Consider the following 17,494-nt stretch of genomic DNA (forward strand, 5'->3'; position numbering starts at 1 on the left):
GGAGCAACATGCATAAAGCCATTCCCCTTCTCCTCCAGTGCAAACAACCCACATTATGAGTCAGCACAAGGACTGCAGCCTCTACAGAGCCAGTATGACACAGACAGGAAAGGACAGGGAGTGAATGGAGCCTTGATTCCCCCACCAACTCCATGCCCCAAACACACCAACCAGCACAAATGAATGGTCTTAAAGGGGGAAGTAATCCATGCGGTGTACATGACTGGCAAAGATTGCTTCCCTCTCCTGGAGGCAGGGGAAGCAAACAGCAACAAGACAGGCTCAGGATCCAGATCTGGTCCGACTCGCAGAGCCAGCACAACTACATACTGCTCCTTACTTAAGGATTGCTTCCAATCCACTATCTAGTCCTTGGGTATTACTTTTTATAATGCTTTGAAGTTCACTTTTATTCACAACTCAACCATCCCTCCTCCCCCACCAAAAAAATAAAAATAAAAAAAACAATCACACCCAGTGCTACTTAGGGAACGTACAAATGATCTCATTACAAACACAAGGAAAAACAGAAGTACATGCTGTACTTTTCAGAAGTAAGTTATAAAAACCACCACTCCCAACAGAACTCCACTGAAAAATAGTGCTGTGCTATACCAGAGCCCGAGTTATGGGATTTTATTATTTTTCTTTTTTTAAGTCGAGGTGAACAGCCCATTAGCCATAAAGAAAGAGAAAAGAAGCAGAGCTATAGAATGTATCTGCCATAATATTATGCCACAATAGAGGAGTGCAGTTTAATGCTGGACTGATTCCAAACTAAGAGCTTCAGGTCAGTTCAACCAACTGAAATGAAATATTTCAAAATTCGGCAATGGCAAAATGTTTCTTTTCTATTGAAAATGCCAAAAATGAAACCTGCTGACATTTCCAAATCAAAATTTTTGCAAATATTTTGTCCCATGAAAATTTTCCAACTTCTTACTTTTCATCTCAAAGTTGGGACAAAAACCAAGTGTTTCTCACAGGATGGAAACTCCAAGCTCTGCTGAGAGTTCCAAAGAGACAGAGAATAAATTTTCAAAACACATTTGTGATTTAGAAGCTATCCCACTAGATGCCAATTTGCATCTTTAGGCACCTAAAATTGTTGAAAACCTGGCCTCTAGAGCCAAAGTCTCTTTTGAAAGAGGGGCTTAGTCAAATTATGATTCAGGGTAAAGTTCTCAATAGTTCTCTTATTTTACAGTTTTAAGAAGCAGGTGACAAATTTTGAAAATTTGTCCATCCTATAGAAATGGAAGTGGGGGGAGGAAAGAAAAAGGGGGTAAATAATTCAAAAAAACAAAAAACACTGATATTTCAAAGTCTACTATTATGAATAGTAAGAATGATATGTGTAAGTTAAATCCTGCACATTAGTGATTTTTTTTAAATAATCTAGTTGTTGCTCATACCAAAACACAAGAACCAGCTTTCTTGTGCTTAGAGTCTACACACTTGTTTATTTCAAGTTTAAAAAGAGAAAGTACAAGCACAGAATACTAAGGAGTTGAAAGGAGTGGCTACTTTATTATATTACCTTTGTACACAAAACAGTGTCAATATTTTCTGAAGTTTTGTATTTCCCTATCATAACCTCTCTATTTAATAAACACACTTAGGATTTCTGCAAAATGCAGAACCAGAAAGCATAGTCAAGTAAGTTAGCAAATTACAAAAGGATGTTTTAGGTCATTTGGAGCTTGAGATTGTCAAATTAAGTTAAACACAAAATAATGATAAAACAGGAAACACATGCATGCTGTCTTCCTTTTCAAGAGTTTCTATTTCTTATCTTCTGTACTTCTGTTTAGTAGGGTTTGGCTGTCCGGTCGTGGAGAAATTAAGCTCTAAATATATAATACTGCAAATCTGCATACTTTTAACATGCATCTCTAAACAAGCAAATGTAGCACATTAAAGTAAGATTGCAACTTTGTTGCTGCTTTCACCTCTCCGTCACAAGTTAAAATTGCACCGGTCATTCTGCCTGCTGAACTCAGTCACTGAAGGTGGCCAGACACTAACGTTTATGCGGAGCATAGAAATGCGAATGCACCCCCAAAGATGTGATGGCCCATCTTTTGGCTCATGTCCATTTTCAATCTTTAAGGACTTCATGAAAAGGCTCCTAGAGAAGGTCATTCCCAAGCTCTGGTTCTATCTACATGAAGAGAATGTTTATCCACAGAAGGATTTTCCAGATCTAAAACTGAAAAATAAAATGTTTTGTTTTTAAATATGGATAAACAGGGGATCTGAAACACAGAAAATACAACCAGCCCTCACATTCATTTCTCAGCATATAAATTAGTCCAAAAAATATCCCCAAAAGAGACAATGGGCTTTGCCTTTCACCACATTTTCTGGAGAGCTTATACAGTTCAGAAGAAATTTTAGTTTTGTAACTAATAGCCATATTCCAACGATTCTGGAGGCAGCATACACCTTACACCAACATAATAATCATGTTTTTCTATGTGTCTCTGAATATGGGCATTAATGTTTCCCAGCTCTTTTACTAGAGGTAATGGGCAAACCTAAAAACAAAGTCTGGTCCAACAGAGAAAACATGGGACTGTGTGTCACGGGACAGGTTCTATTCCTGAATCACTCAATGACCTTGGAGAAGTCATTTCAGCTCGCTGTGCCTCATGGAGCATAGGTCCATCAATGGCTATTAGCCAGGATGATCGGGGATGCAACGCTATGCTCTAAGTGTCCCTAGCCTCTGTTTGCCATAAGCAGGCGACAGGGGATGGATCACTAGATAATTGCCTGTTCTGTTCATTCCCTCGGAAGCACCTGGCATTGGCCACTGTCAGAAAAAACGTGTGCTAGACTGGGCTAGATGGACCATTGGTCAGACCCAGTATGGCCGGTCTTATATCTCATTTTTCCCCACTCTGCAAAAAAAACAGAGCACAGCAATGTCTCTGAATGGGGCTTGGAAATCTACTGATGAAAAACTCAGATATTTATTTATTTTCTCTGTCAGTAAGTAATGAAGGTCACATTTGCATACCACAATACTGGTGTTGCTCTATGTTCTGTCTGCACTGTATTGGAGTGTTCCAAGATCTGCTTTAATTCAGGCTGCAATAATTACAAGGGACTTAAAACATAGCTCAGGTTCAGAATGGCATCGAGGCATCTCTGAGCAAGCTCTTTAACCAGTCAGTCTTGCCCCACACCAACAGAGGGGAGCTGAATGAACATCAGTGGCATTTCACATACTAATTCTACATGGAAGGTAGAAATATGCTGTATTAGAATTATTTGTATTACCAGAGCACCTACAAGCCTTAGTCATGGACCAGGACCCCACTGGGCTATGTGCTACACAAACAAAACAAAACAAGAGTGCCCGTCCCCTCACGAGCTTGACAGGATGTAAATATCTTAGTGTTATTACACCACAGTTGAGCGTTATCACACTCTGATACAGTATGTGGAGAACTAGATACACAGACCAGTAGACAAATAAAATGAGTGTTCTGTTAACTACGAGATTAGCTTCTTGCTTATGCTTATCCCAATAGTTTACACTGTAACAATGGCTTTAAAAATAGCTTTATGGTATATTATTATGTAAACCCTCACAAATCCCTAAATTTCGTAATTCCCTGACATACATGTAAAACCATTACATAAGAACTTTGTACTGCATTTGTGGGCATCACTGCACTGTTTTTCCAGTAAATAGCTTTCTAAAGGAAAGAAATGCACAGACTAAACATATGGTGAATATATTAAATTACCCAGATGCATGATGGAATGGAGTGCTCTAACATCTTTGGTCACCTCTCACTTCTGATTCTACCACTCATGAATAATGCAGTAAAGTTATGACACTAATACAAATTACCTATACATTCCATACAATCCCCTCTCCCCCCAACCTAGAAACCCATACACCCCACAAGACAGAAGAAATTAGGGTTAATGCAACTTTATTGTTGAGAAAAATCAGGTCACAAAATGAGAAAAGATTAAGATTAGTTTTCAACGTCAAGTGCAGTTCTACACTGAAAAGTGACTATGTAAAAAAGTCTTACTGAGATCTGCCCCCTGGGTGAATTCAGAGTCATATTTTTATATTACAATATTTATTTCAGTCCTGTTGGCCCTGCAGAACCAGTACAGCCAAGACTGAGTTCACATTACACCAGTGCAATTATTCTAACGGGCATTAAAAATAAACCTTGCTGAAAGAGTTATTGTTTTTCTTAAACAGAGATAGAAAGTTGTCTGCTTCTCCATTTACTAGCCTCCAAGTAAAAGTCCCTCAAAATAGATCAAAATGATGCAGAGGCAAAAATGGATCCTGAAAAGGAATTAAGAATTATACCGGAAAGGATCAATCATTCACTTATTTTGCTATTCAAGGACTGTTCAGGAATTTGACTAGAGGGACTGCTTGACTTGGGACATTATTAGTGGGGACAAAGCCTATTGCAGCCAGATTTTGTAAACACTTTTGCAACCACAATCTGCAGGAAAAGTATAACTACAGGGACCACATATGTAACTTAGATGTCTACCCAGTTGCACCGGAAAATTGGATACTTCAACATTTGCATAAAAAATTTCATCCACTTGCAAAATTGTGGGCAAGAAAAGGGAGACGAGGCTGAGGCAAGACTGGTAAAATTGTGAGAGCCCCAATTTAGAAGTAAAGGGTTTAATTTTCAGACACCTACTATTATCCAAAGAACTAAGCCTTTTGGCCCTGAGTAACATGAAAGGCTGGCTGAGGAAGAAGCAAACCACCACAGAAGTCTAGTAGCCAATGCTCTGGTGAGAAACCCAGCTACCAACAACTCAGATGGGGAAGGGTGATGGGATTTCTTACTGGGTGAAATTAACATGATTATTGAGAGTGGTACTGATGCCACAGGGTTCAGAGTAGCAGCAGCAATGAAAATGACCAGTATTGTTAATTTCATTTTGCTGCCTTTATCAACAAGTGGTAGAGGTGCTGCAAGCTATCTGTCTGCCAATTTAAGGGAAAAAAAACACACTCCCCTCTGGTTTATGTTTGGATTCACATTTGGAAAGTTATCTTTGCAACCATAATAGAACAATTTTTAACTAACAATTTACATATGGTCTTCACTTTTCCTAAAATTCAGAAGATTATTACAATTTCATACACATGATGCTTAGAGAATTATAGCTCATGAGCTTACATTTTTAATTTTTGGGGGGATGGGGGAGAGAATTAGTGAAATGTTCAAGATAATTTAAAAACTAATAGAAAACTCTGCTTTCTCCTAGTAAGTGACAGGCACAAAAAGCTTCAAGGAGAATCTCTCTTCCTTGGTTATAAATTAGTACTGATCTCCTCCATGTGTGATTGGACAGACTCTGGAATGCAGCTTTATAGCTTCAATTTTGTTTTAATTGAGTTTTATATTTTGTTAGAGAGAGAGATTTAAGTACTAATGATTGTGGTTTTTGCCTTGAATAGAACGTTTGGTAGGAGTATAACTGAAGCTAATGTAGACGGTCACAACTAGCCAACGGAAGTGCCTTCTCAAAGAGCAGGACACCTTGTTAAGGGATGGGAAGATATTCTAAGATTTCAAACACAAGTGATTCATAGCACCTGGTTTTAAAAATCCACAAAAAGGGGAGCAACGAGCCTCTTGTTACTTTCTCTTTCCCACTTCTCTCTTCATTAAAAAACCAACCCCTTCAGTTTAAACCCACACAGAGAATTCTAGAAATATTCTTACGGAAATTGAATTGTTTTATAAAGTATTCTAAAGTTTTTATTTAACTTTATGAAAAACCCATATACACCGTATATACTCGTTCATAAGCCCAATTTTTTTTAGTAAAAAAAGGGAAGCATCTGAGAAGGGGGTCGGCTTATAAACGGGTATAAAGAGGGGAGAGGTGGGACACAGCCCCTCCCTCCAACAGAGGGGGCAAGGAGAGGCAGCACAGCCAGCAGAGCCAGAAGGGAAGAGGCGGGGCCAGAGTCTCTCCGCTTCTGGCCACGCTGCTCTCCCCCCCCAGCCTCCAAAGCAGCTGCAGCTCTGGGGCCCGAGCAGACTGCGGCCGCACCGCCTGACCCGACCCAGCCCGGCCGAGCAGACTGCAGCCAGGCCAGAAACATCCTCCCCTGGCCCTCCCCAGCTAAGGTGGGAAGGGATGGGATGGGGAGAGTGTGGGGGGTCCCAAGCTAGAGGTGGGGTGGTCACAGGGGTTACTCCCTGACCCCCAGCTTCTCCCCCACAAAAATTTCCCCACCAGTTGCTGTCTCGGCCCATCAGGATAAGCAGCTGGCGCGCCGGGACACTTTGTTTACTCAGGTTTACCTCCATGCCTGAGGATGCTCGAGGTAGACAAACCATCTTGGCCTGCCAGTGCCTTATCCTGATGGCCCACGAGTCAAAGTTTGCCAACCTCTGAATTACAGGGTCATAAATTATATGAATGAGTCATAAAAATTTTCCATTTTTACTTATCCATCTTGGGGTGGGGTCGGCTTATAAACGAACCAGCTTATGATCGAGTATATATGGTAGTTGGGAAATGTTTTGGTTACTTCTAACTTCTCATTTCCACATAAAGGTGAAAACTTTCATTTGTTTATTCCTTAAAGGCTTAAAAATGGTAATAAGTTTCTCTTGTGAGGTTCATTTTCAAATACATTGTATTTAAATACAAGCCACTATCACGTAGGTATTAACTGACTGTTAATGAAATTGCCTTTGTTTTAGTCATCACCGATACACGAACACAGAATTCATTACATACTTTCATCTTAGCTTAGCTAGAGAATAGTGACTCCACCTCTGGTGAGCCTGCTCTCAGAAGTTTAACCTCCATGGAAAAGTTCCCCACAGATACGTACAGAAGAGAGTGCGACTTAACTGACTGATTGTGTTTGTTTTGTTCCTTTTCTTTCTTTTTATTTTTATTATATTTTTATTTTAATAAAATAATTCTAAGTATTTTGCTCGTCTTGAATGATTGTGTCACCTATCATAAAAATCTAATTAGACTAAAATAGTGGGGTCACATCGCTGAATTGGCACAGAGAGGGAGAAAGAGAGAGAGAGTGAAGATTTACCTGTTTCCATAGATTATGAAACGTTCAGTAATTTGGGGGATAAAATTATTTGGTGCTCACCACCCCTTTCATCTCTACACCAGACTGGCAATAAATATTTTTTAACCTAGTGACAGCTAGTTGGTGACACATGTGAAAAAGAAATTGCTGTTCTTTATCCATTACCAACTAAAAATCGGAAGGTATTTTTGACAACCAAAAAATCATTATAATTGTCACCCAAGTGAGCAGTCTCAGCAGAAGGCCTATGGATTGAATCGGCTTTATCGTTGACGCGTATCTACTCTACGTGCAGCTGAGCAGGGCGCTGCAGTTTGGCTACTGCCTGGGTGTCGGCACCTTCCCCTTCAACTCCTTCCTCAGCGGCTTCATCTCTGCCTTGGGCAGCTTCATCCTGGGCGTTTGCCTCAGGATCCAGATCAATCCACAGAACAAAGACGACTTCCAGGGCATCTCGCCAGAACGCGCCTTCGCCGACTTCCTCTTCGCCAGCACCATCCTGCACCTTGTCGTCATCAACTTCGTGGGCTGAGCCAGGGGACCATTCGGTCCTGACTACCTCTCATGGTCGGCTGATGCCATGCCCAGGGACAGATGTGCCAGCCACCCATGGACATGGGTCCTGCCCCTCATGGGGAAGGGCTGCAGCAGTGCAAACTGATGAGGCCTCTTGAGAAGATGGCAGACTCTTCCCCCCACCGCCTATGACCCCCTCTCCCAATAAACCCCATAGTGCTGGAGAAAAAAACAAAAACAAAAACAAAAAAACCCTCCAACCTCTAGGAAGAGGTTTCTCTGTCACAGGATCGAAGCATGTTCATGTTAAGCAGCTAGACAATTTCATTTTTCATGGATGTCCAACTGGTATTTTTAAAGAACATTACATTAATCTGGTTTAAACACTCCCTCTTCGCCCCCTCCCCCCCAAAAAAACAACGATCAATTGTCATGGTACAACTTGTTCTAAGGAGACCACCTCTTCTGTTTGAAAGGATGGGTCCACTCGCGACCAGTCAGTCTCTTTGGGGAAAAACTCTAAAATGTCTCAGTAAAAAAAAGTTGTGTGTGCTCAAAGTACAGCTCACATAGCTGTTTGGAATTTTATTTCTAGCTATATACAAGGTACTTGATAATTTCAGTGGAAAATAGGAGCAATTTAGATGAGAAATGGCCATATCCCTCTGCTCACTTTGAGCCAGTTACTAGTATTCTTTGAGAATTAAGCATTTTATTAAATACACACATACTTGTGTGTTTTAACTTTATAGACACAAACATTAAATTCCACCCCACTATTTTTAAATTTTTTGTAACTCCTCTGCACTTTACTTCTTGTCTGTATTAGCAGTACAACATTTTTTAAAAAGGTAAACAAGATGTTTTTTGTAAATTCAGATTTTTATGTTTTTAATGCCCCTAAAGTAAAATCCTATCACACACACACACATACAAAAACAGAAAAACCCCAACCCTAGCATCCAGTTAGAAGAAAGGCATTCATTACTACTTCAGAGCAAGTTTTATCGATAAAGCATGTCCTTCATTCTCTGACTTCTTGTACAAGTTACAACTTGGTATTTTTCAAAACAGCTCTGATCTGCCAGAGTTGCTAGAACTCAGAGCATGTTCACCTGTCAGCACAACTCGTTCTCATTGTCCTGCCAACCACATCAAGAATCAACACGGTTCAGTACATTTATGTAAAAGACAAGATGAAAGGAAAAATAATAGGAATGGGTTTCACTTCTGAATTAAACTCCCCCCCCCCATAAAGGCTCTATCTCCTGTCCAGAGTATAACCTATTGTATAAACAAACAAAATCCCCTCAGTCCCTATTTTTGCTAAAACAGCAAGCTATATAATGTTATGAAAAGTTAATTTAAACACTTGCACAGGGTTTCTCAAGCATTTCCATGAGTCTTTAAAAGGAAGGCTGCTCTTTTAAATTCTTGCCTCTACTCCAATGAGTGAGTTTATTAATCCCCCTTCCTGATGCTGTAATGATTCTCTTGTTTTAACGAAATGCACTCAATTTCCTCAATTTGGGGCACAGAGCAACATATATATTCAAGGCTGAACTTTTCAAAGAATTCAATGTAGACTTGTTTTCAAGCAGGTGTCTCAATATGTGACTCCACAGGGTAAAGCATCTGTGCATTGTATACTCTTAACAAACAAAAACGAAAATATTAAAAAGCTTCCTTTAAAACAAAATGATTTAAGAGCATGTAACTATTGTTTTTGTGCAATAATTCATAATCACCATGAATGTGTCCCCCCTTGTGTGTATATATATATATACACACACACACACACACACACACACACACACACACACAGAAAGAGAGAGAGAGAACCACTGTTCAGCTATAGTAAAATACAACAGTATGTACCATACTGGGATATAACCAGTCTTCGAGGACTGTGTTACTCTGTTTGGCTGTTCACCTAACATCACGCTCAAAGCCTGAGGATATTCCAGAGTAACGCACACCCTGTCTGTTTTAAGATATAGCAAGATCTACAAAAGGCTTTGGGGAATCTTTGGGGAATAGGTGGGCCTGCCCCCAGGTGATTGTTCAAATGAGGTGCTTCAGCCTTTCATGTTTATTTTCTGATGCTGGAGATATTTTGGATTTTCACCAAAGTTGGAATGAAAATTTTCATAGAGACAGAAATCACGGAAACACAAAGTTGCCGATAAGAACAAAGCAGAGCCCCAACTCGCAGCCTCCCATGTGCACAGCATACTTGAATACTGCACTATGACTGGCCTGCCCACTTTCTAAAGATCAGAAGCAACCCTAGTACAGCTTTGTTACAGGTGGTAAATACTCCCCATCAGAAAAGGGAAGCAGCGACCACCTATGTGAAGTACAAATTAGAGAAGTCTTACACCCAAGTGCCAGATCTGGAAGGCCAAATAAATAGGTCTGAAACCCAACCAAACTCGATTGAAATTAACGTTCATCCACATAAGGCAACCCATCTCACTTAAAGAGTGCATCCTAACCTGTACGGAAGCAAATCACAGTCTAAGAGATGAACACCACATAACCAGAGAATCACATACATGCTCCCAGTGTGCAAGGGGTTTGGAAGTTTGGCAGGTAATGAGATATGCTTGACGCAACTGACCTTCCCACACAAGCAATATCAGAATGACTTAGAAGACAACTCACTCTGTTTTGAGAGGCAGCTTGATGTAAAGAACACGGAAGTGGACTTAGAGTCAGGAGCCCTAGGTTTTTCCTAACTATGTCAACCTGCCAGGTGATCTTGGGCCAAGGACTTAACTCTGTGCCCAGGAATGCTAAGTTATGCTTTCTCATCTCTCTGCCAGGATACAAAATTTGTTTGTGTTGCAAACACAAAGCCATTGAAATCCATGTGGATTTTCTCTAGTTTCCATTACCACTTTATAAGGAATAGTGCAATCAACCACAGTAATTTACACTGTTTCCACTAAAAACAAAATCAGCTGTGGAAAGGGGTGTCTTTGTTAGAGCCAACAGTTACTTCCTGATCCACTTCTCCCCGCTGACTGCCTTGCTCTGAAAGCAGAATGGGAGAGAGTGTATCCAGGCTGTGCAAGTGACCATGACCAGAAAAGCATGCCAGTTTTCACCATTCTTGGCCTGGCAGGAGAGAAAAATCAAGGAGGGCTCAAAATATCCCTTGGTCCTCTCACCTCCCTTCTCTCCCTCATAATTCTCATCTTGAGAAGAATGCTTTAAGTGGGGGGAGGGTGGAAATAAATAAAAAACAGTCAGCTTAAATCACTGTTAATGTAAACAATTAATCTCTTTTGTACTCAATTTCTGCAGGTGTATTATGCACACACATTCATTTGTAACAGCCCACACAGATAGAGGTGATAAATTGCAGAGTGGTGCAATAAGACTTAAAACAGGACTAAGGTGCACGATAAAGTGCAAATCTCAATGCAGCCTTAAGGAGAGAAGTAGAGGTTTAGTCTGAATGAGCAAGAATGGTGAAGTTCTCCGAGACTAGCTCCACCTTTTGCAACTGCTATGCTGATGTAGGGGGACTGTTGCCCCCTTACTAACATTCAGTGGGGGTGGTTTAGTTGCTAGCTCCCAGTACTCAAAGGGGAAGGGTCGATGGGGAATCAGGACCCTGAGACTGACAGCCCACAGGAACAATGGGGAGAGGCCAATGCTCCAGGTCAGCCTGAATGACAGAGCGGGCAAGCTAATCAGGGAGTCAGGAAGCCAGGGAGGTCCCATCCTCCATGTGAGCTGGATTTGCCTGGGTCAGACGGAGTGGGGCCGAGCTAAGGAGAAAGCAGGGGCCCAAGCTAAGCTGGGGAGCAGAACTGTGCCAGATCCCGAGGGACCAGAAAAGCAGCCCAGAGAGAGCAGACCCTGTCCTTGGAGCAGAGCTGCAGCCCCAAAGCCAGAGGCACAGCCCAGAGAGAGCAGACCTGTCCTGGGAGCAGAGCTGCAGCAACCAGAGCCAGAGGGGCCAGAAAAGCAGCCCAGGAAGCAGGTCAGTGCTGGGAGCAGAGTCACAGAAGCAGCCTGCAGAGCAGACCTGTCCTGGGAGCAGAGCTGCAGCACTCAGAGCCAGAGGGGCCGGAGAAGCAGCCCAGGGAGCTGGAGGCAGAGCAGCAGCAGTGCAGAGACAGAGTGGTGGAGCTGTGGCTGGAGCAGTCTGGAGCTGGGTGCGGTGAGCAGCTGGGGAGAGCGAGGGGGGACCCTGGGCAGCAGGCCCAGCAGAGGGAGATGCCTCAGCCAATGGGCTCTGCAGGCCAGGCTTGGATCATAACCCCGCCAGGGCAGGAGCGACACTGGTAAAAAGGGTCCTATCACTTAGGGCCTGAGAGCATGTGGCCACCACCAGAGCGAGCGTCCAACCCACAGCATCCCTGCAGCACAGCCAGGGCCTGAGCAGGAGGCCTGGGACTTACAAGGAACAGACTGTGAACTGCCCTGACATTCCAGAGACGCTGTTTGTGATGTTCCCTGCCACAGAGCGGGTTGATGTGTTTCCTTTAACCTTTCCCATTTGTCCTTATTCTCTTTAAAATTAATTGTTGATTAAATAACTTGCATTTGCTTTAAATTGTATGTAATGGTCAGTGGGTCAGAGAAGTGCCCAGTGCAGAAGAGTACCCCGGAGTGGGGACACCCTAGCCCCTGTCCTAGGTGACCACAGCAGGGTTGGGGGTCGAGCCCCCCAGGAATCCTGGGCCCAGCCTTGGTGGGGTTACGAGGACTCTGCCAGACAGGAGAGTGGAAGGGGCGTCCTCAAGGGCAGGGAGGCCACTGGGTAAAGGAAGTGGGAGCGAGGACTCAGATCCTTTCGCTAGCCCACTTCACTGGGGTAGCACAGAAGCCAGGAAAGTTCCCCACAATAGCGGAACTATTCCGCCGCTTACACCGACATATATTTTGGCTGATAGCTTGGCTACTGGCTCCAAAAAAAGGGCACACATCTCAAAGGATGGACAGGATTTATGAACAGAAAGATAACTTCTGGTAAGCCAGATCATGAGAGTAGGCCCAATCCCAAAAACTTAGAGAGGCCCAGTTTTCCGAAGTATATAATCAGACTATCCAGGAGCAAGAGATATAAAACAAAATGTCAATAACTTTACTAGCTTGACAAGATATGCAAACATTTCCAAGATATCTGGAGAATATTACATAATGTGGAGACTTAGTTTGTAATGATGGCTGGATTCAGTAGATTAACGGAGCCCAGGAGTGGTCTTTGGGTGGTGTTAGAAGCCCTTTTTATTAGAACTAATGCAATGCATTTCTTTTTCGTACCCCTTCTATTCATTGTTACAGGTTATTGTAACATGTTATGAAATGTCACCAGTTTTCCCTGTAGTTTCACCTCCTACTCTAAAAGAAAGGAAACTCAAGTAAAAGTCTGATATCTGCAAAAAAGATGTTTGCATAGTTAACATTTCCATGGGCAACAGTATCACTGGAGATATTTCAACATGTTTATTTCAAAGAGAAAAAAAAAGTTTTAGTGGCATGCTTTCCATTTTTCAGTTTTCTTTGGAGATGCCTGACTGCTCATAACAAAAGATTTGTGTATGGTTTAAGAGTTTCAGCAGCAATGAAAGAAGAGATCTTCACTACTTGAAGAGTCCAAGCAAGTATGGGGGCAAGTACATCAAGCAGAGTAGACTGTTCAGGTACACTTTTCAGAAGCACCCAAGTCTCGTGTGACTTATTTAGGCCCTCAGGAACCCTGTCTCATTTTCTGTCAATGAGACTGAGAAGCCTAAATCATTTTTGAAAATGTGACGCAAGTGCTTTTGAAATGTCTGCTGTCTAGCCCTCCAGCATCTGCGTGTTAAATGTTACTGCTGCCACCTGCGTAAGAGAGATTCACCTGGCAATACAATGAGCACATTACCATCAAGGTTCTATCTTAAGGCACAGATGGATGTTCAGGTCAGAGAAGGAACTATTTAATGGGATTAGGAGTAGAAGGCTAACAAAAAAATCATCTTCCCCCAAACACGTTACGGTTCAAGAAACCTTGTGTTCCAACTGGTAGATTACATCCTGTTGTATCCGTTGTATTGGTGGAATGCCAATAAAAAGGAAAAAAAAAAAAGAAAAAAAAGATATACAACATATTGAAAATGCTTCACCTGAGTTCGCAATAGCGACTTGTCTGCCTTTATGAAAGTGCCACAGCACCACAGCTATATTCTGCATGGTTCAAATTGTCAAGCTATCATAAATCGAAGTCTGATGCATGTATTCACCCCATTAAGAACAACAGAAACTCTGCACTAGGAGGATAACGTATGACCAAAAAGGTTGCCAAAATAAGGAACACGCACCAGCGCATCAGCCACATGAATCTCTGCACTCTTACCATTACCCCGTGGCCTGCCCCTAAGCGGAGACCACAGCAAAAAGATATCCACATGAATGAAGATGGATTTAAATATTCTGCCACAATCTATGAAACTCTACAGTAGCTAGATAATCATTTTTGTTTTACTAAAAATTAGGTAACCTGCAGTAATAAAATATCAGACATTAGAATTAAGGTCCCATTTAATAAAAATACTACATTTATCTCCCCCCAGAAACTCTTTCCCTATCAGCTTGTCTCTAGATGTACAGAAGTGCACGCTGCAGAAACCAAACAGATATTTTCTTTGTACTAAACAGGCACAAACTCCTTAATCTTGAAGAAAGGTAAAAGAATACGAAAGCCAGTTAGGGATATGGATTGCTATAATTACTGCATAACAAAAAAAGCATCTTTTCAAACCTGATCACTTCACCATGCAATTTAAATCCCCCTCTCCCCCCACTTTAGTGTACAGTTTGTGATGTTTAAAATATTTGAATTTACTGTTGACGCGGTATTTAGTGGCAGGTGACCACCTGGCATACATGTCCTCGTGGCAGCCTCTGGTGAGTCTTCATAATGCTTCAACCTGGCTGGTGTGGTCTGTGTAGTGCTGATGATTTTCTTTTAAAGATCAGGTTTAAAATGAAGTGTGCATTATGACTTTCCCATTAACAGACCACTTTAACACGGCAACCCATCCTTAAAACCTTTGATGTTACAACCCTACTGGCTAAGGGTACAAGTTTATCCCAAAAACTTTTTGAACTAAATGTCTTCAGCCCCTCTATCTTCCTGGCTTCCCTCTATTGTACTTTCTGCCTTTGCAGAACATGCTAAATTATAAGACGAACCAGAGCAACACTAATTTAGAAAAAAAAATTCCGCCTCACCGTCAAGATTCACTAGCCAAGTTGAATCTCAAACGATGTTGCGTTGGATCCAGCACACTCAAGAGATTTCCATTGTCAACCCCTTGTACTGGTAAAGGTCCTGCTAGATATATTGGGATTCTGAACAAAAAGTGTTGTTACAGGGGCTTCTATTAAAAAGGGAGCAGTGTGTCAGCAATGCTGCAGGAATAGAACCTCCCCAGACTGGTGGAAGAATGAACAGGACATCACTACTAAGCCCACACAACAACCCTAAGGAAAGAAAACACCTTTCCCTTCACATCAGAGTCAAGTTTAAGGAGAAGGTCATTCATATGCCATTTGTGTATTTTTCCTAGTTCTGACTTAATACACTTTTACAGAACTCTGTCAGATACAGCACAGTTGCAATTAATCAATTCAGTGTATTTTTTCTGAACGCCCTAAAATTGTATTTGAAGTCAGTATTGTACAGAAGCTCTAGGGTAATTCTGAAGCATTGGCTAATGATACAAAGTTGTGCTCACCATGCAGGGTATTTGGCACACCCAGGACATGCAAAGGCTCATTTATTTTAAGTGAGGGCTCCAGTGACCAAGAGCTAGGTGAAAAAGCAAGATTATTTCTACCCATGAGTTATCTTCAGAATGCCCCATTTAATAAACAAAAGTTGTCTTAAGGGATTGCATGAAAACAGTTATTCAGCAATTATAATACTTCTAAATAGAAGATTGTTTTTTAGGAAATGGCAACTATATTACTTGACCAATGGATTTTATTCACTTATTTATAAATTCCTTTCATGGGAAAAACGGAGAAATTCTGCTTTTAAAAAATAGGGAGATTTTTCAGAAAACGTGAAACTTGTGAGCAAAAAACATGAGCCCTGAAAAGAATGTTTCCATTTTAGAAGAAATGATACAAAGCGGTATGCACCACACTTTTCAACCCAAGCCCAAAATAAAAAGTGATTCATTCTATAGCGGAAACACTAAAAAATGTTTTCACAAATTCATCTGTCTAGACAGAGCACCTAATCTCAACTCCTATACAAGTTGACTAGCCTTATTGTGGTTGAAGGCTTGGGGGGAAAAAAAAAATCAGTGCTTCTTATACCAATGATTTTCCTTTAGCAAAAATGGTAGAGCTTCTGCGTTTGAAGCCAAGTGTCTTTTGTTATTTCAGTAAGGTGATCTCTAAGGCCCCAATCCTGCAAAGAGGTCCACACAAACAGACTCCTGGGTTCACATAGGTCCCCACTGGGGTCTACCTTCTTGGAAGTCATTGTGGGATCAGAGCCTAGTTTTGCATATGCTCGTTCATGTGCATAATTACTATGTTTATGATCATGGAGAGGGGCTTGTTAAGGCAAGTTGAGTAATAATTAGTCCACCTACCCAATTTATCCTATACACAAACAGGGTTCAACTCTTCACACACTGAAACCTACAAGTGCAACTCTGGACACTGGCTGAACACCTGATGTATTTTATACATTTGCAGACAACTGTTCGGCAGTTTCAGATGTTAACCCATGGCACAAATTGACAGCTGCTTTCAGTTACAGAGCTCAGGATATCAGAGGGCATCAGGATATAATAGCTTCTCTGCATCAATGGGGGCAGAGGGGGAGGGAAGTTTATAAATCAGTCTTAGGGAAAAAATCCCATGCTTAATATCTTCACTATAATGCTCACAGCTAAAGCTATGTTCTAATAAACACAAGATAAAAATAGCATCTCCTCTAAAGAAGTTAACACGTGTTGAGCGGGTCTTTCAGAATAACATCAAGGAAAAATTCCTTCCTTGGAGACCTATCAATGATTGGATTTAAGAGCAACCTGGGTTAAAGAGCACTGTAAAGAACACCATACAGATACTCTCTCTGAGCAGTCACTTATATTAAAAATCATTTCAGCTATAAGATCTCTTGGAACTATTTCAACATGGGCATATTCATGGTAGACCACCAAAATCTATCAATGCCTCCTTGCTACGAATGTCACTGATTGGCTCTGGTTAGCAGACATGCTTAAAAAAAGTCTACTGGCCTTTGAGTGTGAAATATAGATTTGATCATTGTATTTAAATTATCAGCATCTCCAACAGTTAAGTAATACACATAATGAGGAATATATTTTAAAAAGTTATGGAAGAGAGAGTGTAGACTATTGCTACTGCTACCACTATAGAACCAAATGTTCCTGCAAAGTTTACAGACAAGCCTGTAAAGTTTCATGGCATCAAAAAAAGCATGGTAACTGGATAATACCCAAGATAGCCACAGAATAGCCTTCTACTGTGGTTTTACTTGATGCAGTGGACATTATTTCTAAGGTTAGCTTAAACTAATAATGTAGTGCAGCAATCCAGTGTCTGTGAATACAAGCTGTGTGATGCTCATACCACAGAGAAATTAAACACTGATAGAGTTTAATGAGAGCGATATCGCTAATCTCTATGTAGTAAACAGCAAATACTATTTACTTGCCAGGCAGCTGCCACCTGAGGTTCCTGGCCTTAGGGAAATAGCAATACCAGGTTAAAAAGAACTGGGATTTGGTGTTCCCTAATGTACAGTTCTTTATAGTCATGGATTAACTCTTTGTGTTCCTTTGGATTTCAAATAAAAAGTTCTTTACCTGCTTTGACACTTAAACCAAAACAAATGCCAAA

General features: G+C 41.3%; 1 protein-coding gene and 1 pseudogene across 1 annotated transcript in view; one reads left to right on the forward strand and one right to left on the reverse strand.

The window, feature by feature from the left end:
- Positions 1-17,494, reverse strand: part of PPP3CA (protein phosphatase 3 catalytic subunit alpha) — a 320,751-nt gene that overhangs the window by 288,346 nt on the left and 14,911 nt on the right. The gene's annotated exons all lie outside the window — the stretch shown is intronic.
- On the forward strand, positions 7,344-7,619 carry LOC144263756 (dolichyl-diphosphooligosaccharide--protein glycosyltransferase subunit DAD1 pseudogene; annotated as a pseudogene).

The sequence above is a fragment of the Eretmochelys imbricata genome, chromosome 4 (assembly GCF_965152235.1).
Source record: "Eretmochelys imbricata isolate rEreImb1 chromosome 4, rEreImb1.hap1, whole genome shotgun sequence".
Classification (NCBI taxonomy): domain Eukaryota; kingdom Metazoa; phylum Chordata; order Testudines; family Cheloniidae; genus Eretmochelys; species Eretmochelys imbricata.